The following is a 23048-nucleotide window of genomic DNA, read 5'->3' as shown; positions in this document are numbered from 1 at the left end:
ATTTTGAACTTGTTTGTTATGACCTCTAAGCTGTCTTCACTTTTCGAGAAATTATGTGGGAGGAGAATCTCTCTCCTTAGAGCCTACTAAGGGCCTTATATGAAGGAATAGTAGAGGAAGTAAGATTGGCAAATCCATTCTGAGACTCAAAGGTGTCTTAGTCTTTCATAAGAACATATAAACTATTGGCATATAATTTCTTTATTTTTAGAACTAAAACCTCAGTAATTATTATTTCTCCATTAAAGGATTAAGGATAATGAACAGCAATACAGGGCAAGTGTGGACAGACATGGCTGGCATTATGATGACTATTAATATTGCCATTGCATTTCAGTAGAGCGGAGTGATTAACAAATAAAACACAGCATTCAGAAGTCTTTTAGGGTTGCAGCTGTACAAACTGTAAGAAATGCCATTAGATATCATAGAATCATAGAATAGTTTGGGTTGGAAAGGACCTTAAGATCATCTAGTTCCAACCCCCATGCCATGGGCAGGGACACCTCACACTAAATCATGTCACCCAAGGCTCTGTCCAACCTGGCCTTGAACACTGCCAGGGATGGACCATTCACAACTTTCTTGGGCAACCCATTCCAGTGCCTCACCACCCTTACAGTAAAGAACTTCTTCCTTATATCTAACCTAAACTTACCCTGTTTAAGTTTGAACCTGTTACCCCTTGTCCTATCACTACAGTCCGTAATATTTTAATTAAGTTTCAGAATAAAGAAAGCAGTTTTCTGCTACTCAATTACACTTAGATTCATTCTGTACTTACTAAGGCAGCAACTAGTCTGAAGTGAAAGGACCAGGTGGGGTGGGTCCTCTTTGGATGGCAGCCAGGTGCCCACCAAGCTGCTCTATCTCACCTCTCTCCCTAGCAACAGGATGGGTAGAAAATATGGTGAAAAGCTCATGGGTCATTAAACATATAATAATGATATGTTCCCTCTAATACGCTCTGGTCAAATCTGTCATTATCTCAAACACTTTGAGTCCTACATTGGGTGCCAGAAACATTAGTTGTGGTTTAATCCCATCTGGCAACGAAGTGTGACACAACTGCTTACTCACTTTCCCCCTGCCCCTACTGGGACGGGGGAGGGCAGAATAAAGGTGAAGGTGCAAAAAATGGGTTAAGATAAAGACAGTTTAATAGGTAAAGCAAAACCTGCCTATGCAAGAAAAGGAAATCATTCACTCCTTCCCATTGGCAGACAGATGTTTAGCCATCTCCAGAGAAAAAAGGGCTCCATCATGCATAATGGTTAATTAGAAAGACAAACAACATAACTCTGAACATCGCCCTTCTTAATTCCCTATGTTTTTTATTCCTGAACACGATTGCATGTCAAAGAATCATAGAATGGTTTGGGTTGGAAGGGACCATAAATATCATGTAGTTTCAGCCCCCTACCACAAGGACACCTTCCACTAGATCAGGTTGCTCCAAGCCCAATCCAAACTTGCCTTGAACACTGCCAGGGATGGAGCAGCCACAGCTTCTCTGGGCACCCTGTGCCAGCACCTCACCACCCTCATACTGAAGAATTTTTTCCTAATGTCTAATCTAAATCTACCCTCTTTCAGCTTAAAGCCATTTCTCTTGTCCTATCACCACATGCCCTTGTAAAGAGTCCCTGTACAGCTTTCTTGTAAGCACCCTTTAGGTATTGGAAAGCTGCTATAAGGTGTCCCCAGATCCTTCTCTTCTCCAGGCTGAATAATCACAGAATCACAGAACCCCAAGGGTTGGAAGGGACCACGAAAGATCATCTAGTCCAACCCCCCTGCAAGAGCAAGGTAACCTAGAGTACATCACACAGGAACTTGTCCAGGAGGGCCTTGAATATCTCCAACGTAGGAGACTCCACAACCCCCCATGGCAACCTGTTCCAGTGCTCTGTCACTCTTACAGAAAAGAAGTTCGTCCTGATGTTAACGTGGAACCTCCTATGCTCCAGTTTACACCCATTGCCCCTTGTCCTACCACTGGATATCACTGAAAAAAGCCTAGCTCCATCATCCTGACACCCACCCTTTACATATTTGTAAACACTGATGAGGTCACCCCTCAGTCTCCTCTTCTCCAAGCTAAAGAGACCCAGCTCCCTCAGCCTCTCCTCATAAGGGAGGTGTTCCACTCCTTTAATCATCTTTGTGGCTCTGCGCTGGACTCTTTCAAGCAATTCCCTGTCCTTCTTGAACTGAGGGGCCCAAAACTGGATGCAATATTCCAGATGAGGCCTCACCAAGGCAGAGTAGAGGGGGAGGAGAACCTCTCTTGACCTACTAACCACACCCTTTCTAATGCATCCTAGGATGCCATTTGCCTTCTTGGCCACAAGGGCACATTGCTGGCTCATGGTCATCCTCCTATCCACCAGGACCCCCAGGTCCCTTTCCCCTTCACTCCTTTCCAGCAGGTCAACCCCCAACCTGTACTGGTACATGGGGTTGTTCTTCCCCAGATGCAAGACTCTACACTTGCCCTTGTTGAATTTCATCAAGTTTCTCCCCGCCCAACTCTCCAGCCTGTCCAGGTCTCGCTGAACGGCAACACAGCCTTCTGGTGTGTCAACCACTCCTCCCAATTTAGTGTCATCAGCGAACTTGCTGAGGGTACACTCAGTTCCCTCATCCAGGTCGTAGATGAAAATATTAAACAGCACTGGTCCCAGCACCGACCCCTGAGGGACTCCACTAGTCACAGACCTCCAGTTAGATTCTGCCCCATTGAGCACAACTCTCTGCCTTCTTCCTTTCAACCAGTTCTTGATCCACCTCACTACCTGATTGTCAAGCCCACACTTCCTTAGCTTATCTATGAGGATGCTGTGGGAGACAGTATCAAATGCCTTACTGAAATCAAGAAAAACTACATCTACCGCTCTACCATCATCCCTCCACCTAGTCACTTCCTCATAGAAGGCTATAAGGTTGGTCAAACATGACTACCCCCTCATAAACCCATGTTGGCTGTTCTTAATAACCCCCTCATCCTTGATATGCCTAGAGATGGAGTCAAGAATAAGTTGTTCCATCACCTTTCCAGGGACGGAGGTAAGGCTGACCAGTCTATAATTAGCAGAGTCCTCCTTCATGCCTTTCTTATAGACTGGTGTGACATTTGCCATCTTCCAATCCTCAGGCACCTCTCCCGTTTCCCACGACTTACCAAAGATGATGGAGAGTGGCCTACCAATGACCTCTGCCAGCTCCCTCAGCACCCGTGTGTGCATTCCATCTGGACCCATTGATTTATAGATGTCCAGATTGCATAGCTGATCCCTAACCCAATCCTCATCTACCAAAGCAAACTCCTCCTTTGTCCTGACTCCTTCTGCGGCTATAGGAATCTGGAACGCCCGGGGAGAGTCTGCAGGAGTAAAGACAAAGGCAAAGAAAGCATTCAGCACCTCTGCCTTCTTTATATCCTCTGTCTCCAGGGCACCCACCTCGTTCAGCACTGGGCCTATATTGCCTCTTGTGTTAGTTTTATTCGCTATGTATTTGAAGAAGCCCTTTCTATTGTCCTTAACCCAACTAGCAAGATTAAGTTCCAAAGAGGCCTTAGCTGTCCTAATTGCCTCCCTACATCCTCTAACAATTGTCCTATATTCCTCCCAAGTGGCCAGCCCCTCCTTCCATAATCCATAGATTCTCTTTTTCCACATGAGTTTGCCCAGCAGTTCCTTGTTTAACCACGCTGGCCTCCTAGATCCCTTACTTGATTTCCTACCCATTCGGACACTCTGATCCTGAGCTTGGAAGAAGTGGTCCTTGAGTGCTGACCACCTATCTAGAGCCCCTTTACCACCCAGTACCCTTTCCCATGAGACTTCCCTTAGCAGTTGATTGAAGAGGCCAAAGTTGGCCCTTCGGAAATCCAGAACTGTGGCCTTGCTAGGTATTCTATTCCTCCCACACAGGATCCTAAACTCCACCATCTCATGGTCACTGCAGCCAAGGCTGCCATTGACCATCACACTTCAACCAGACCCTCCTTGTTGGCGAGTACTAAATCTAGCAGCGCTCCTCTCCTAGTTGGTTTGTCCACCATTTGCATTAAGAAGTTATCATCAATGCACTGGAGGAACCTCCTAGACTGAATGATTGGCTGTTTGAGTCTCCCAGCAAATATCAGGGTAGTTAAAATCCCCCATGAGGACCAAGGCATGAAGTCGCGAGGCTGCTTTCAGTTGCCTGTAGAAAGCCTCATCAACTCCTGTGTCCTGATCAGGAGGTCTGTAATAGACCCCCACAACTGTATCACCCGTACCAGCCTGTCCCTTAATTCGTACCCACAGACATTCCACTTTCTCCTCGTCTGCCCCTGGACAGAACTCAATACATTCTAGTTGCTCTCTCACATAAAGAGCAACTCCACCACCTCGCTTTGCTGACCTATCTTTCCTAAAAAGGACATAGCCATCCATGACCACATTCCAGTCATGTGAGCTGTCCCACCATGTCTCTGTAATTGCCACCAGATCATAACCTTCAGACCGCACACAGACTTCTAACTCCTCCTGTTTATTTCCCATGCTGCGTGCATTGGTGTACAGGCATTTCAGGGAGCGAGCAGAGCATGCTGATGGCACCCTTGGGTGGCAGGAGGCCTTCTGGTCTTCATTAATAGTAGAACAATGCCCCACTAGTTCAGACCCAGCTACAACCCCCTTGCACTTTGAATCTAACCTGAAGCTCTGTGAGGGAGCTCTGCTAACTCTTGCCCTAGTACCCTTTTTCCCCTGTGGGACAGGGTCTAAACAACTATCCTTTCCCACAAATGAAGCAATAGATTGATAGTCCTCTCTAGTCTACCATCCTTCAAGCCCTAGCATGTCTCTCTTGGGCTTGTCCCTAACAGGCCCAGTTATATCCCCTCCCCCCTTCACATCTAGTTTAAAGCCCTCTCAATAAGCCCTGCTAACTCCTGCCCCAAAAACATTTTCCCTCTCTGGGACTGGTGTATCCCACCTGCCACCAGCAAATCAGGTGTCTCATACAGCAGCCCATGACTGAAAAAAACCAAACCCCTGCCTTTGGCACCAGTCACGTAGCCATACATTAATCTGCAGCCTCTTCCTATTTATCTCTTCACCCTCTCTTGTAACAGGTACGGAGGCAAACACCACTTGCGCTCCAGACCCTTTAACCAGCTGTCCCAGGGCCCTGAAGTCTCTCTTCATTGCCCTTGTCCTCCTTGTAATAATTTCATCACTGCCAACCTGAAAAACCAGCAGCGGATAGTAGTCAGAGGGCTGTACCAGATCAGAGAGTTTCTTTTTAACATCTCTAATCCGAGCCCCAGGAAGGCAGCAGACTTCCCTGTGGGATGGATCTGGTCGACACATGGGCCCTTCTGTTCCCCTCAGAAGAGAGTCGCTCACCACAATTACTCTTCTTTTCTTCTTGGTTGGGTAGTTCTAAGGCATGGGGGTGAGTGACAAGCCCGAGGTGACTCACTAGATAGATCTACCCCTCCATCTCCATTTACCTGGCCCTGTAGTTCCAAGACCTCATACCTGTTATTCAAGGGCAACTGGGAGAGAGGAAGGGATTGTGAGGGTTTTCGCTTACCTCTCTGAGGAGGGACCTCCCTCCATACCTCCTTGTCCCTTAAGTTCGCTCCTTCTGTCTGATGGTAGGAGGGAAGGGGATCCATCACTTGTTCAACCACTTCCCTCTGCCCCTGCCTTAGGGTTGTGGCTCCAGCAATCTATTTCACTTTCACATTCTCTGATGGCTCTCAACCTTTCTACCTCCTCCCTCAGTTCAACCACCTGCCTGAGCAGATCATTTATTTGCTCACAGCGAACACAAGCAGTGTCACTGGCTCCCTTCAATACAAGTGTCGGGCTAAGGCATTCGCTGCAGCCAGAGACCTGCATGGCCGCATTTTTGCGGGAAGGCTCAGTCTGGATACCCACATTATTCCTCACTACAGCTTTTGATTGTGCTGTAACCATGATCTATCTGGTTGATCGATCCGTCTACGTCTCTCCACACAAACAAGCACTCCTTCCTCCTTCTGCACTCCAGGCAAGGTCTCTTGACGAGGCAGTTATCCTGCTCACCTGTTCGCAAGAAATGCCATGCAAACTGCCTCGACCTGCTCTGTTTGCCTGCTCTGTTCGCTGCACTCCTGGTCGCCGTGCTCCCTGGGTGAGTTTTTAACCACTCACATTTGGTACCAATCCTCCTGGCTTTGCCCCGGGTGAGTCAGCTCCTCGCATGAGCTGAGCTGCCAGCTCCTGGTCAAGTACTGTCGAGGACTTGAGGCTCCCTCCTCGATGGCTCTTGTGACTCTGAGGTGAGGCTCCTGGACGCTGATCTCACCCCACTCCACTCCGGAGTTGCAGGCGTCCTGTCACAAGCCACTCACCTCAGCCACTGCAAGGCTCCTATGAGGTCTCCATGCAGCCTTCTCTTCTCCAGACTGAACAGCCCCAACTTTCTCAGCCTGTCTTCATATGGGAGGTGCTCCAGTCCCCTGATCATCCCCGTGGCCCTCCTCTGGACTTGTTCTAACAGTTCCATGTCCTTTTTATGTTCAGGGCACCAGAACTGCACACAGTACTCCAAGTGGGGTCTCACAGCAGCTGAGTAGAGGGGCAGGATCACCACCTTCGACCTGCTGGTCATGCTTCTTTTGATGCAGCCCAGAATACGGTTGGCTTTCTGCGCTGCAAGCGTGCACTGCCAGCTCATTGTTCATTTTCTCCTCAACCAACACCCCCAAGTCTTTCTCCACAGGGCTGCACTGAATTTCCTTTTTGCCCAACCTGTAGCTGTGCCTGGGATTTCTCCAACCCAGGTGTAGGACTTTACACTTGTCATGGTTAAACTTCATGAGGTTGGCATCAGCCCACCTCACAAGTGTGTCAAGGTCCCTCTGGATGGCTTTCCTTCCCTCCACTTTATCAACCAAACAACACAGCTTGGTGTCATTGGCAAACCTGCTGAGGGCGCATTCAATCCCACTGTCCATGTCACCGACAAAGATGTTAAACAAGACCGGTCCCAACACCGATCCCTGAGGAACACCACTCGTTACTGGTCTCCATCTGGACATTGAACCGTTGACCACAACGTTGGGGGTCGAGCATGGGCGCTTGAACAGGCCTACAGCAAGCTGTGAGAAAGTGAACTTATGACCCCAGGTTAAAAGAGGAAGAAGTGTCAAGATCAGCAAAACAGGAAAGCAATAACAGGATGCCAGTAATTGCAGAAGCATGATGTAACGCTAAGCTGAAGCGAAGGTGTGAAACCAATCAGGAGAGGTAAAGGGGAGCGTGTATCCCTCGTGGGCAAAGTCAAGCAGCCAATCAAGTAATGCATGATCGCGTGTAAGACAGTATATTAAGAGCAGCCTTGGAATCAATAAACGGAGCATTTTGTGAACCTACATCGTATCGGTGTTTTCTCCCCTCCACCTGGCCGCGGCACCACAACTCTTTGAGTGCGGCCATTCAGCCAGTTCTTTATCCACCAAGTGGTCCACCTATCAAATTGATGTCTCTCCAATTTAGAGACAAGGATGTCATGTGGGACAGTGTCGAATGCCTTTCACAAGTCCAGGTAGATGACATCAACTGCTCCAACCCTGTCCATCATTTCCGTAGCCCCGTCATAGAAGGCCACCAAATTGGTCAGGCAGGATTTTCCCCTAGTGAAGACATGTTGACTGTCACCAAGCACCTTGTTGTTTTTTATGTGCCCCAGCATGCCTTCCAGGAGAATCTGCTCCCAGATTTTGCCAGGCACAGAGGTGAGACTGACTGGTCTGTAATTCCCCGGGTCATCCATTTTCCCCTTCTTGAAAATGGGGGTTATATTTCCCTTTTTCCAGTCATCAGGAACTTCACCTGACTGCCATGATTTTTCAAATATGATGGCCAGTGGCTTTGCAACTTCATTCACCAGCTCCTTCAGGACCCACAAATGGATTTGATCAGGTCCCATGGACTTGTGTACATTCAAGTTCTTAAGATGGTCTTGAACCAGATCCTCTCGTACAGTGGGCCCAAGGTCTAGGTTTTCACAGTCCCTGTGTCCCCCTTCCAAGACTCGGGTGGTGTGCTCAGAGCCTTTGCCAGTAAAGACCGAGGCAAAGAAGTCATTCAGAACCTCAGTCTTCTCAAATCCTGTGTAGCCAGTTCTCCTGAAAGCTTCCAGAGAGGGCTTACATTGTCTCTAGTCTGTTTTTCAGCTGTTACATACCTATAAAATCCCTTCCTGCTATCCTTAACATCCCTTGAGAAGTTTAGCTCCAATTGGGCCTTAGCTTTCCTAACCCGGTCCCTAACTTTCCGGACAACATCACTGTATTCATCCCAGGCCGTCTGTCCTTGCTTCCACCTTCTATAAGCCTCTTTTTTCCTGTGTTTTTTTTTCTCATCAGCTCCTTATACATCCAAGGGGGGCTCCTGGTCCTCCTGCTGCACTGCCTTCTAGTTGGGATGCAACACTCCTGAGCTTGTAGCAGGTGATCCTTGGATATTAACCAAGAGTCTTGGGCCCCCCTGCCCTCTATGGCTATATCCCATGGAACCTTGCTAAGCAGTTTCCTGAAGAGGCCAAAGTCTGCTCTCTTGAAGTACAGGGCAGTGAGCTTGCTGCACGCTCTTCTCACTGTACTGAGGACCTCGAATTCAACCATCTCATGATCACTGCATCCAAGACTTCCCTGAAGTGTCACATTTCCAACAAGCCCTTGCCTGTTGGTGAGCACGAGGTCAAGCACGGTGCCTCTCCTTGTTGGCTCCTCTATTGCTTGCAGAAGGAAGTTGTCTTCCACACAATCGAGAAACGTCCTGGATTGCTTGTGCTGGGTCGTACCATCGCCCCAGCAGATGTCAGAGTGGTTGAAGTCCCCCATGAGAACAAGGGCCTGTGAGACTGAGGCTTTTTCTATTTCTCTGTAGAGTGCTTCATCCACAGGTTTCTCTTGATCAGGCGGTCTGTAACAGATCCCCACAGTAATGTTTCCCATCACTGATTTCCCCTTAACCCTGACCCACAAACTTTCTGTTAACTCATCACCTCTCCCCAGAGAGAGTTCCATAATCTCCAGCCCATCCCTAACATAAAGGGCAACTCCCCCTCCCCTCATACCGGGCCTGTGTTTTCTAAAAAGCCTGTAACCTTCCATTCCAACACTTCAGTCAAAGAAGCCATCCCACCATGTTTCTGTGATGCCTATTATATCATAGCCCCGTAGATGTGCCCACATCTCTAATTCCACTGGTGGACCGCTCGGTGGATAAAGAACTGGCTGAATGGCCACACTCAAAGTGTTGTGGTCAATGGTTCAAAGTCCGGCTGGAAACCAGTAACGAGTGGTGTCCCTCAGGGATTGGTGTTGGGACTGGTCTTGTTTAACATCTTTGTCACTGACATGGACAGTGGGATTGAGTGTGTCCTCAGCAAGTTTGCCGATGACACCAAGCTGTGTTGTTTGGTTGATAAAGTGGAGGGAAGGAAAGCCATCCAGAGGGACCTTGACACACTTGTGAGGTGGGCTGATGCCAACTTCATGAAGTTTAACCATGACAAGTGTAAGGTCCTACACCTGGGTCGGAGCAATCCCAGGCACAGCTACAGGTTGGGCAAAAAGGCAATTCAGTGCAGCCCTGTGGAGAAGGACTTGGGGGTGTTGATAGAGGAGAAAATGAACATGAGCCAGCAGTGTGTGCTCACAGCCCAGAAAGCCAACCGTATTCTGGGTTGCATCAAAAGAATCACAGAATCACAGATCCCAAATGTTGGAAGGGACCTCGAATGATCACCTAGTCCAACCTCCCTGCAAGAGTAGGGTAACCTAGAGAACATCACACAGGAACGTGTCCAGGCGGGCCTTGAATATCTCCAACATAAGAAACTTCACAACGCCCCTGAGCAATCTGTTCCAGTGCTCTGTCACTCTTACAGTAAAGAAGTTCTTCTTGATGTTAAAAAGAAGTGTGACCAGCAAGTCGAAGGAGGTGATCCTGCCCCTCTGCTCTTGTGTGACCCCACTTGGAGTACTGTGTGCAGTTCTGGTGCCCTCAACATAAAAATGACATGCAACATTTAGAACAAGTCCAGAGGAGGGCCACAAGGATGATTGGTGGCTGGAGCACCTCCCATATGAAGACAGGCTGAGAAAGTTGGGGCTGTTCAGTCTGGAGAAGAGAAGGCTGCATGGAGACCTCATAGCAGCCTTCCAGTATCTGAAGGGGGCCTACAGGGATGCTGGCGAGGGAATATTCATTAGGGTCTGTAGTGATAGGACAAGGGGTAATGGGTTGAAACTTAAACAGCAGAGGTTTAGACTGGATATAAGGAAGAAATTCTTTACTGTGAGGGTGGTGAGGTACTGGAATGGGTTGCCCAGGGAGGTAGTGAATGCTCCATCCCTGGCAGTGTTCAAGACCAGGTTGGATGAAGCCTTGGGTGAGTGACATGGTTTAGTGTGAGGTGTCCCTGCCCATGGCAGGGGGGTTGGAACTAGATGATCTTGAGGTCCTTTCCAATCCTAACTATTCTATGATTCTATGATTATATACCTCCCAAAGTATAAAGGTGGTGACCACACTGGGAACATGAACCAGATCAGTTTCATGATCAATGCTTCTATTGTATTCAAGTCATTACCATAAAGTACAATGAGATAAGAACCTTAGCCCAAGCCCCACACTTGATAAACACTAACTCAGCAAATACATGCCCTAAGTAACTTACAAGATTCTGAAACTGTAAGATCAAGAGAAACAACTTTGAGAGCAAATAAATCAGCATTGTGATGAGAGACTATAAATCCGGTCAGATCTGTGCCCCTTGTTGGGTGCCAAAAATAAGTGTCGTGGGATGGGGAGGAGAATCGAAGGAATGTAACTCCCACGAGTCGAGATAAGAGCGGTCCAATAACTAAGGTATAACACAAATCACTACTGCTACCACCAATAAAAACAATGATAGAGGAAATAAACAAGGATAGAGAATATGATACCACCCACCAAAACAATCCCGACCTGGAAGAGAGCCAGACAGAGCACTTCCGGACAACTCCCAGTTACCTCCCTTTGCATGACATGCTGTGGATCAGGTGTCTGTCATGGTTTAAACCAAGTCCGCACAGCTCGTTACTCACTCTCCCCCTTGCTCCCCCAACTCCCGGAGAGTTACGAAGGAGAATCCAAAGAATGTAGCCCCCACATATTGAGATAAGCACAGTTTAATAGCTAAAGCATAACACAAATCACTACTGCTATTACTACTACAAATAATAATGATAAAGCCAATAACAAGTGAAGAGAATACAACACCTCACCAGCCACCAACCCATAACTCACTGCACCCTGCCCGACCGAGCACCGACCGATACCTCCTCCATCCCCCCAGAGCTCCAGCCCTTCCAGGTCTCTCCCGGTTACATCCTGGGCATGATGTGCTGTGGTATGGAAGACCTCCTTGGCTAGCCTGGGTCAGGTGTCATGTCTCTCCTTCCTCCTGGCCTCCCCTCCTTCCTGGCAGAGCATGAGCTCAGAAAAGGCCTTGGACAAATCAAACATTTGAGCAGTAACTCAAAACATACATGCTATCAGCAACCGTTCTCAGCCTGAAAGTCAAAACACAGCACTGCACCAACTACCAAGAAGGAGAAAAATGACTGCTACTGGTCAAACCAGGACAGCGTCTTGTCTCTGTTTCCTCCCAGCTTCCCCTCCTTCCCTGGCAGATCATGGGAATCACAGAATCCCAAGGGTTGGAAGGGACCTCGAAAGATCATCTAGTACAACCCCCCTGCAAGAGCAGGGATGAGACACACAAATTACTTGATCAGAGTAAACATTTGAGCAGTAACTACAAACATAAGTACTACCAGCACCGTTCCCAGACCGAAAGTCAAAACACAGCACTGCACCAGCTACCAAGAAGGAGAAAAAATTACTGCTACTGCTGAACCCAGGACAGGGCCTAAGGTCTTGTCGTGGTTTAAACCAAGTCCCCCTACTCCCGGAGAGTTAGGAAGGAGAATCCAAAGAATGTAGCCCCCACGGATTGAGATAAGAACGGTTTAATAGCTAAGGCATAACACAAAACCCCTACTGCCATTTACTACTACAAATAATAATGATACAGCAAACAGCAAGTGAAAAGAATACAACACCCCACCAGCCACTGACCCATAACTCACTCCACCCTGCCTGGCCGAGCACCATGTGCTCCCTCCTCCATTTTCCTCTCCAGCTCTCCCCTCCAGCCTTCTCTTTCCCAGTATGCCTCCTGGGCATCACGTGCTATGGTATGGAATACCTCATTGCCTAGCCTGGGTCAGGTGCCCTGTCTCTCCTTCCTCCCGGACTCCCCTCCTCCACCTGGCTGGAAAAAAAAAACCTTGAACAAAAAACACCCTCAAAACATGCTCAAACCATGACATTATCCACCCCTTATTCCATACCATTCACGTCATGCCCAGATCCCACATTTCCAATACACCATCACTCTTAAGTCCACCCCTCGATCATGAGACATCTCTATGTTGCATCTCTGGACTGATAGCCTGAAGTATCTGGGCCCACCAGGCTCAAAATCATTCACCGTCCCCTTCAGCAGTTCTACAGCTTGCTGCTGGGGACTCCATACAGCTGCCTTCCACCTCCAATGCTTCCAAAGCACTGGAGGGGCCCAGTGGATCAGATACCTGGCCATACTGTCCCACATGCCCTGCCACTCATGACTGTCCAGCCTTGGGAACAGTCTCCTGGTGCTCCTATGTACTTGTCTAACCTTAGACAAGACCCAGACCTGACTCTGCTTAACTTCTGGGATCAGACAAAATGGTTGTGGATGGAACACACTCTGTGTGTGTGCCACCATGCCGAAAACCATCACAATCAGCAGGCAGGTCCCAAGGGCACCCAAAAGCCATTCATAACCGTCAGAACTCTCAAATGCTGCTGCTGCACTTGTCACTGGGGCTGATGTAACTGCCGTGCTTGCCAGCTCTCCCACTATCAGCTTCTCTTCTCCCGAGTCCGGATCTTCCTTCTCTGCCTTGCTGGGAAATGCTGTGTGGTCTCCTGCCTCCTGCTGGGACTCGGCAGGTGACTTCCGGGGAATTTTCTCGGCCGCTGCGGCATTCAGAACGGCGGCGGGACTCGGTTCCTCCTCTGCCTTGCTGGGAAGTGCTGCCTGGTCTCCTGCTGGGGGTCGGCGGGCGACTTCCGGGGACACTCTCGGCCGTCGGAGGGTCGGGAACGGCCGCGGGACTCACCTTCCCCGCTGCCTGATCCCCCTGCTCAGCTACCGCCCTGCTCCGCTCCTCCCCCGCCTGCTCCCGCTGCTCTGCCACAGCCGTTTGGCTCCCCGTGCCGCTCTCCCTGGCAGCCTCAGCTGCCGGCAGCTCCCGGGGCCGCTCCTTCCTGGCTTCACGCAGCTCCACACAGACGACGACGAGGATAAGGACAAGGACGGCGAAGAGCAGCGGGACGGCCTGGTACAAGTCCAAGTCGACGGCCACGTCCATCCCCCCCTGCTGCCGGAGCCCCACCGTATTACAAGCCTCCGACACAAACACAAACACATCCAATCCATACACCAAGTACCCGGTAAAATCCCGAAACAGCGAGATCCAGAGAAAAACCTCTAAGAGCCAATAAATCAGCATTGTGACAAGAGACCATAAATCCGCTCAGATCTGTTCTTATCTCAATCCCTCGGGCCCCACGTTGGGCGCCAAAAATGTCGTGGTTTAAACCAAGTCCCCCTACTCCCGGAGAGTTAGGAAGGAGAATCCAAAGAATGTAGCCCCCACAGATTGAGATAAGAACGGTTTAATAGCTAAGGCATAACACAAAACCCCTACTGCCATTTACTACTACAAATAATAATGATACAGCAAACAGCAAGTGAAAAGAATACAACACCCCACCAGCCACTGACCCATAACTCACTCCACCCTGCCTGGCCAAGCACCATGTGCTCCCTCCTCCATTTTTCTCCAGAGCTCTCCCCTCCAGCCTTCTCTTTCCCAGTATGCCTCCTGGGCATCACGTGCTATGGTATGGAATACCTCATTGCCTAGCCTGGGTCAGGTGCCCTGTCTCTCCTTCCTCCCGGACTCCCCTCCTCCACCTGGCTGGAAAAAAAAAACCTTGAACAAAAAACACCCTCAAAACATGCTCAAACCATGACAGGTCTTCATTCTCACAGTCTCTGCATCTGCCTTTCAAGACATGGGTGGTGTGATCAGAGCATTTGCCAGTGAAAACTGAGGCACAGTAGTCATTAAGAACCTCAGCCTTCTTCAAATCCAGGGCAGCTAGTTCTCCTGATAGCTTTCGGAGAGGGCCCACATTGTCCCCTAGTCTGTCTTTTGTTGCAGGATGTCTTCTCCTGGCCCATTGCTTGCAGTACTTTGCACATGAGAGATGATTGCCCTGTCTTGCTGTGGGGATCAGCTCACAGACTATGGGGATAATAGGGAGCAGGTGAGTGACCACAATCTACTTTATTTTAATTTGCACAGTATTGCAGATTGTGCAAATTAAAAGATTGCAGCTGCACTCTGATGGGAAGAGACAGAAGACAGAGAGCAGCCTGACTCACAGCAGCATGTCTAACAGAAGAGGAATGGCTAGTGGAAACCAGTGGATGCAAGGACCTCCTAACTCCACAGGCAGCATTCACCCCTGAGCCCAGCAACCTGAGTTCACTGGAGAAGACACCCTGTGGGAATAGCTGGCTTGCCAGCAGCAGCTGCCCAGCAAAAAGGAAGCTGATGCCTGCTGGTGAGGTTGTGGTTGACTCCTGCTCCTCATGAGGGCCTGCCCCCATCAGCAAGGGAGAAGAGACCCCTGTCATGCCATCCAATGCCCACAGCCTGCTGAAGCCCTGATGCCAAGGGGGTACCTTTCTGGAATCACCTACTTCCCACAGCTAAGGTGAGCGTCACTTGTGGGGGGAGACAGGGAATGGCCCAGGGGCAGACAGAGCTCAGGACTGTCCTTATGGGCAAAATGTGGTCCTAATGGACGTGTTCTGTCATGGCACAGCACCCTGTTCTGTCCCAGTGCACTGGTGTGAGCAGGGCAGCAGCTAACAGTCAGCCTGGGGACGTGCCATCTGTATGTTGTCACTGGCTCTTGACACCTTGTAGTCACTTGATTGGCTGTTTGCAACCAACGCTCTGGCCTTTAGGGCCTCAGTGGTGAGGCACTGGAACAGGTTGCCCAAGGAAATTGTGAATGCTGCATCCCTGGCAGTGTTGGACAGGGCCTTGAGCAACCTGGTCTAGTGGGAGATGGCCCTTCCCATGGCAGGGGGGTTGAAACTAGATGATCTTCAGGTTCTTTACAACCCAAACCATTCTATGATTCTGTGATTTGAACAGGACACAACCTCTCCATAACAGCAAGAGTTGACCATTTGGCATGGGGCCACAGTCAGTGTCTGACAGCTTCATGTTAAGCCAGACTTACTGGCAGGCTTGGGAAGAGTGGCTGTCCTCTGCCTGCCTGGGGGAGAACAATGCAGAGGAGTGGGATGGCTTGGGTCCCTGGCCATGATATCCATCAGGGCACTCTGCCCACTGGACAAGGGTTTTGGTGGCAGAGAGCACGATTTGACATGCTCTGGCCAGGGAGTGGGAACCCCAGTACTGTGTATAGAGATGCCACTGGCTTTTCTGCAGTTCTAGGGTGCCTGTAGCATGTCCCCATGGTGCCACAAGCTCTTAGAAATGGGGCAGACTCCAGAGGCTTGCAACCACCCTGGCAATTCAGAAGTTGCCTGCAATTCCTCACTGCTTACCAGCCCCTCCTGACCATCTCCCTGCCTTCACCATGTCCTACTCGCCGAGGCTGCAGCAGGCTCATGCCAGGGTTGTCATGCTCCTCTTCTTCCCTGGGGCATCCCATGGTACAGCGTCCTGCAGTGACTGACAGTAGAACTACCCTGTTTTCTTGCTACCTGGATCCAGGACACAGTCCATGGGGGTCCAGCTCCATCCCTGCCCATGTGCCCTTTTTGGTGACTGCTCCTCCAGCCTGGCTGCCCCCAGCACTGCCCCCAGCACTGCCCTTGCAGAGTGAAGCCCTCCAGCAGCTTCACTTGGTATTTCTGCCCAGTCATGCCAGCCAGCTCCATCATCCTTTCGTGTAGCTTCCAGAAGGGAGGGTGTCCCCCTTTGTTGTGGTTTAGACCCAGCTGGTAACTAGTATCATGTAGATGCTTGCTCAGGACATCTTTAAAACGAAGTTGCAGTGTTGCCTTGGCTTTAACCCCCCACCCTACAGCTGTAGAGCCCTGGCTGTGGGCAGGGGCAGGCAGTTGGCATTACCAAGGATTTTGCATGAATCTCCTGGGCACAGGACTTTTCTTCCCTGAGAGGTGCAAAGAGGTGTTGGTGCACGGCTCCTTCTGGGGGTGTCTTGTTCACAGGGGCTGGCCCTGAGACCTGCTTTGCAGGGTAGGAGCTGCACACTGCACCCTCAAGCTGGGTACCAACACCCCCTTCCCTAGCAGAGCCATTTTGGGAGTGTAAAGACCTGCCCTTGCATCCAGGTCTTCATTTTGTCAGCCCCACGTCCCTACCCCAGCCCTTGTGCTGCCCTGCTGAATGCCCCTGCAGAGGCCACTGACAGCCTGCCCCTCATGGGGCTGTGGGGCAGGGAAAGCGATGATGGCACATCTGGAGATGCACAGTCCCCAGTTGCTGCTCTAACACAATTCTTGATTTCATGCCCCCTCCAGAGCTCTGCAGATTGCACTGCGCTTGGGAAGAGGCTGAAGAGCAGGCTGAGCCTCAAATCATGTCTCAGCAGCCCTGAGGGACAGCCATGGAGGCCTGGGGTGCCTATCCACCTCAGCACCCTGCACCCCCATGGGAGGGTTGGGTTGAGACAAATCCTCTTCCCTGCCCCAGGCGTCTCTCCTCCACAAGACCCCAAGCTGTGGGGCAGAGGGAGGTTTCTTCTGCCCCTGGGGGATAGGAATGTGGGTTCAACGTCCAACAAAGAAAGGGATGGAGGGACCTGAAGAGGGATCTTCACCCCTAGGGACATGGGCAGCTCAAGGCTGCATGCTCTCTGGTTTGACACCTATTTTCTCTCCTCTTTCAAAGGCGACATCTCTGGAGCAGTCTCCAGAGGAATATAGAATCATAGAATCATAGAATAGTTAGGGTTGTAAAGGACCTTAAGATCATCGGGTTCCAACCCCCCTGCCATGGGCAGGGACACCTCACACTAAACCAGGTCACCCAAGGCTCTGTCCAACCTGGCCTTGAACACTGCCAGGGATGGAGCATTCACTACCTCCCTGGGCAACCCATTCCAGTACCTCACCACCCTCACAGTAAAGAATTTCTTCCTCATGTTCAAACTTCCCTTGTTTAAATTTTAACCCATTAGCCCTTGTCCTGCCACTACAGTCCCTAATGAAGAGTCCATCCCCAGCACCCTTATAGGCCCCCTTCAGATACTGGAAGGCTGCTATGAGGTCTCCACGCAGCCTTCTCTTCTCCAGGCTGAACAGCCCCAACTTTCTCAGCCTCTCTTCATATGGGAGGTGCTTCAGTCACCTGATCATCCTTGTGGCCCTCCTCTGGACTTGTTCCAACAGTTCCATGTCCTTTTTATGTTGATGGCACCAGAAATGCACACAATACTCCAAGTGAGGTCTCACGAGAGCAGAGTAGAGGGGCAGGATCACCTCCTTCACCCTGCTGGTCATGCTCCTTTTGATGCAGCCCAGGATACGGCTGGCTTTCTGGGCTGTGAGCGCACACTGAAGCCAGCTCATGTTCATTTTCTCATTTACCAACACCCCCAAGTCCTTCTCTGCAGGGCTGTTCTGAATCTCTTCTCTGCCCAACCTGTAGCTGTGCCTAGGATTGCTCCAACCCAGGTGTATCAAGCCTTCCACAGTGCCCTGGGCCACCACCATCAGCCATGCTCTCCTAGGCAACTTTGAGGTAATAGCACCCACCTGTTAGAGAGGGAGGTGGGTTCCACTGTAGAAATGGGTGAAATTTTATGTTAAAAATAATTATATTTGAAAGTTTGTAAATCAATCGAAGGCTTTTATATATTAACAAGTTGTAACTTTGCTGTTCTGTACCTTAGTTATAACTTTGCTGTTCTGTACCTTAGTTGTAATTTTGGCATGGGTGAATTTAAGAAAGTATTGTAAAAACTTATCCAAGCAGAACATACAGATTGACCAGAGACAGCCAAGTGAAAACAAGAGAATGCTGGCATCCACATAATGGTTGGGGCCTGTCCAAAGAACGGACAGGTGAAAAGGACAAAGCGAGGAAGATTTGGAGGAACAGATCGGTTGAAACAAGAACTGCAAGCTGAAAAAGCGAGAGGGGAAATGCAACCACAAGCTTTATCAGCCATCACCTAAGCTGCATCAGGGTGGCAGAGAAAGGAAAAAAAGGTGGGTAATTGTACAGCAAACCCCTTTGACTGTTAAAACTATGCAGCTTACTTCTGCAGCTGCTTCACATTCCTTTCGCATCAGAATGCTTCTGCTTTAAGGAATCACTTTAACCTGTCTGTTTCTCAAGAACTGATAACCTTGGGAGAAGGGGTATATTTGTGTCCTCCTACCTACAGGTCCATGGTGGCTGCCTGCAAAGTTTGTCAAGCCTTGCCGTGAGCTGGACAGACGAGTGGAAGAACTCGATGCCTCAGCTACAGGAGCTGACTGTGAATACCCCAAACAAAATGAGATAGAGGAAGAGAAAAATGAATGATTGCAAACATCACTTGAGGGAAACTGAAAAGTAACAACTTGAATATGTGTGCTTGTAAATTATTAGAGGCTGTGATTTTGTGTATAAAACCACCTGTATTTACTAGCCAGTTGCTAATAAGAAACTATACCTTGTATTAAATGGATTTGTCACCTGTAAAAGAGATGTTAGGGCATGTAAACTTACAGCAGCTGCTAGAAAATGCTAAGGCAAAAGCTAGAAAGATTCGAATATGATGATAGTGTTATAAAGCAGGTAATGGAACAAATTAAGAGGGTGGGAGAACTCCACTGTAAGAAATTTCTTTGGTTAGTCCCTCTCTGCCATCAGCATCTTCAACATGCTGATGCACTCTGTAATAGTTACTCTGCTAATGTAAATCTGTGTGAGCTTTGCCATAGTAGTGACTTGTTACTGGATGAAGCAGGTGAAACTCTGCACTGACAACAGGGTGCAAGGACTGATGTTGACCAAACACCTGCTACCACAGTCAACGGCAAGACTGGGTTGGTCTCTGTGTTTGCCACCAAGAAGAACCTTTAGCTCCACTGTTGGCTGCAACCCAGCAGGCATGGAGTGGTGGGGACACATGCCATGCCAGACCTTGATGTGAGGGATGGCCTCCCCTGTTATCAGAGAGCCATCCAGGAGAAAAAGGGCAGGCTCAGTAGCCTGTGCTTGACATATGTAGGAAATAGGACCTACTAAATTCTTTAAATTTGTCTAGTTTTGATTCTCTTTCCACAATACAGCAATTGTGTCATCTGAGAATAATAACGTTTTCTCTTCCGGAAATTAACAAAACAAGGAAAAAGAGATAACAAAACAACCTGATTGGTCAAACGAAAAGATTAGCTAGAATAATGAAGAAGGAATTCAGAGATTTAAATTTGCAATTACAGGCGACAACCAAAATGACCTTGCAGAACAGAATGGCATTAGACATGCTGTTACTTAAAGATCATGGTGTCTGTGGATATTTAAAAGACAGAGTGGACCATTGCTGCATTCACATTCCCAATGTGACTGCAGGTACAGAGCATGATATTTCCCAGCTGACCAAAATTGAACAAGAAGCACAAAAGGAAAGGGAAAATATTGAACAGAGTTGGATTGGAGCATTATTTGACAGTTTGGGCCTTTATCTTACTGGATGGGTTCATTCCCTCATACAAACTGTAATCATGATATTAATTGTGTTTTTGATGATATATCTGATGTATCTCTGTATCCAAAGGACAATAGCCCGCAGCAGTGCATGGACTCATCGAATTATAGGAGCAGTAATGAGAGAGTATCCAAAATACCCAACACCCCCGCCTACCTATAAGGAGACAGCTACTTAAGTTCAAAGAAGTGAAAATACTTGCTGAAGATGAAGTATTTTCAAAGAGGGGAAATGTTAGAAAAGGGTGACATTTTATGTTAAAAAGAATTATATTTGAAAATTTGTAAATCAATAGAAGGCCTTTATATATTAACAAGTTGTAACTTTGCTGTTCTGTACCTTAGTTGTAATTTGCTGTTCTGTACCTTAGTTGTAATTTTGGCATGGGTGGATTTAAGAAAGTATTGTAAAACCTTATCCAAGCAGAACATACAGATTGACCAGAGGCAGCCAAGTGAAAACAAGAGAATGCTGGCATCCACATAATGGTTGGGGACTGTCCAAAGAACGGACAGGTGAAAAGGACAAAGCGAGGAAGACTTCTTACTTCATCTGAGTGCCTCTAAACTGCAGATCTTTGGGTGACATGCTAGGACCCCACACCCTGCTGAGATGGCCACCATGGAGCTGAGTGGCTGAGCTGAGGCAATCCCACTGCTTCTCTCTGTTAGATGGCTGGTTTCTGCCCACTGATTCAGGATGGGTCTGTCTTGGAGTGAGCAGCCAGGGCAACTCACCGGCAGTCTCCAGAGAGCCAGGAGGCATGCAAGGGCAAGCAGACATGGTTGCAGTGGAGATGGGGGTGATCTCACCTGCAGTTTAGAGACAAGGGGCAGGACTGGTGTTTGAAAGTCCTTAACACTTCCCTCCTCTCTCAGGAGTCCATCCTGAAAGGATGCTTTGTGCCATTGGGGAGGATCAAGGTGTTCATGGCAGAGATTGGTACCAGCATCTCATACTGCCCCCAGCATGCTGCTCTGCCCATTGATGTCACCTACTTTGACATCTCTGAACACACCATGCCCTTGCCTTTCCTGGTATGCAGATGACGGAGGGCTGGGCCTGTGGGGGAGGTGAGTGGGAGCTGTACCCAGGCACCACATATCCTCTGGGGCTGCCTCTCTCACCTCTCTGGAGAATGTGATTCGAGCAACCTGAGGAGACTGCTAGCTGTGCCGGGAGCAATATTTAACTCACAAAGCAAAGAGGGAAAGAAGCAGGAACCCTTACAGGTGTATAAACAGGCAGGCTGCTAGCCAATCATCTCATGGCTGCTGCTTTGCCATCACTTCTGCGTTGCTACTTGCTCATCCTTCTGTCTAGAGAGGGACTAAGCTGGGCATTGTCTTGCTTCTTTGTGCCAGGTGTTCCTGGCAAGAAGAGCCTGTGGCCCCATGCTAGGTCCCAGCTGGACTCTCCATGGGCTTTCTCCCTCTCTCATGTGCTTTCTTTTGCCCCAGGGAGTGATTGACTTGGAGGCCTTGGGAAAGAAGGGTCCCCAAAGCTGGAACCATCCAAGTGTTGAGCTGGCTTTCTGGCAGCTCCATGGAGAGGGGGCCAGATGGGCTCCAGTTGCTCCCCAAGGTGGATACACTCCATCACGTTGTTTGATAGGGGCAGCAGCCAGAAAGCTCTGTGCAGAGGGAGTACATGGCTGCCAAAAAGCACAGCAGAGAAGAACACAAGGTACCCAGGGTGCTGGCAGGAAGACAAGGTGATGGGAGATGCAAGGAACAAAGGTGTTGGTGGGGAGAAACAAAGATCTTGGAGTGGAGTGGAGGTGCATGGAAAGGACTGGCCTGTGGGCCTCAGGCTAAGCCCTCTGGGGCTGATGTGGGGCTTTCTATGCCCTTGGACCCACTGGTGCTGCCCCCAGATGCCCCTGATGAATGCCCTATGGATTCATTCCTATGACCTTCCTGGTTTTACCCCCTACCCACTACAGACCTTATTTAACCCCAACAAGACTGTGGTGAAGATGTTTTTGGTGAAGTACAACTTCCAGGGTATGCCGGCCAACCACATGACCTTCCTACGCCATCACATCTTCCTGGTGCCTGTGGGGGAGGAGGAAAGGGCCACTGTAGGCCCCAGCAACCTACCAGATGCTGGCCCACCCCGCAGGGTCCTCTGCTACCTGATGCACCTAAGGTAGGGCATGCCAGGTAGGATAGACACCTGTCCCAGGGTTACCTTTGAGCTCCTTGCACACATGTCCCTGCCTCCCCCAAACATGCAGGCCCTTCTGCCAGAGTGGGAGGATGGAAGCCTGACCTCCTTGCCCTGGGGAGGAGCAACAACTGGCTGCTTTTTCAGGGAGGTCGGAGCTTCTGCCCTGCCTGAGAGCAAACAGAATGGCCACCTTGATTACAGCCCAAAGTAGGTGAGGGGGTTGTGCCACTGTCAAGGCTGTCCTGCTCTTGCCTGGGAGCCTGAGGTCCCTCCGCCCTGCTCTTGTTTCCATTCAGGTTTTACAGCTCCAAATCAGGGAAGACCTACCTTCACAATGATATCTGGCTGCTTTTCTCACGCAAGTCGATAGAAGTAGACTCGGGAATCCCCTATGAACTGAAATCCTTTACAGAGATGCCAAGGAATCCCTGCTACTCACCCTGAGCCTAAACTTCTCCATCCCCCGGGGCCATGGGGGAGCCTCCAGCTCAATACCTCAGGGAGGGATGAGTAAAGGGGCAGTGAGCAAGCACCATCTTGAAGTATCATTCTCCCTGTGTGCCCCCATCCTCCTGAGCAACACAGATGCCCTGACTGTGCCCTGTGGCAGGGCTGAGATCATTGAGGGGGCTTCACCAGGAGAGGCAGAGGTTTGAGAGCAGCCCCAGCACTCCAGGGATACAGCCAAGCCTTCTGCCAGCACTGCTCCCAGCTCAGAGTTGTGGCTGGAGCCAGGGGGGAGTGAAGTTGGGCTGGGGGCCCTGGGTGAGGCTGCTCACATTGGTCCTGGGGCTGGGAGCAGAACATGTGGAAGAATTTGTATTCATCAGTACTTATTGCTGCTGCAAGCACAGAGGAAGCTTGTGTGGGACATTGGAAGTGTTTGGTTCTTCCCCCCACACTCTCAGTGCTGGATGAGGCCCCTGGCAGCAGGGAGGATGTTCT

The 23048-nt window shown here is 49.6% G+C and overlaps 1 pseudogene; it reads left to right on the top strand.

Moving 5' to 3' along the window:
• Nucleotides 1–5979: 5979 nt before the first annotated feature.
• LOC117438238 (protein FAM214B-like) lies at nucleotides 5980–22547 on the top strand (annotated as a pseudogene).
• The last annotated feature ends 501 nt before the right edge of the window (nucleotides 22548–23048 follow it).

Source organism: Melopsittacus undulatus, assembly GCF_012275295.1.
Source record: "Melopsittacus undulatus isolate bMelUnd1 chromosome W unlocalized genomic scaffold, bMelUnd1.mat.Z SUPER_W_unloc_3, whole genome shotgun sequence".
NCBI classification, from domain to species: Eukaryota; Metazoa; Chordata; class Aves; order Psittaciformes; family Psittaculidae; genus Melopsittacus; species Melopsittacus undulatus.
This window is presented reverse-complemented; position numbering and strand designations above follow the sequence as displayed.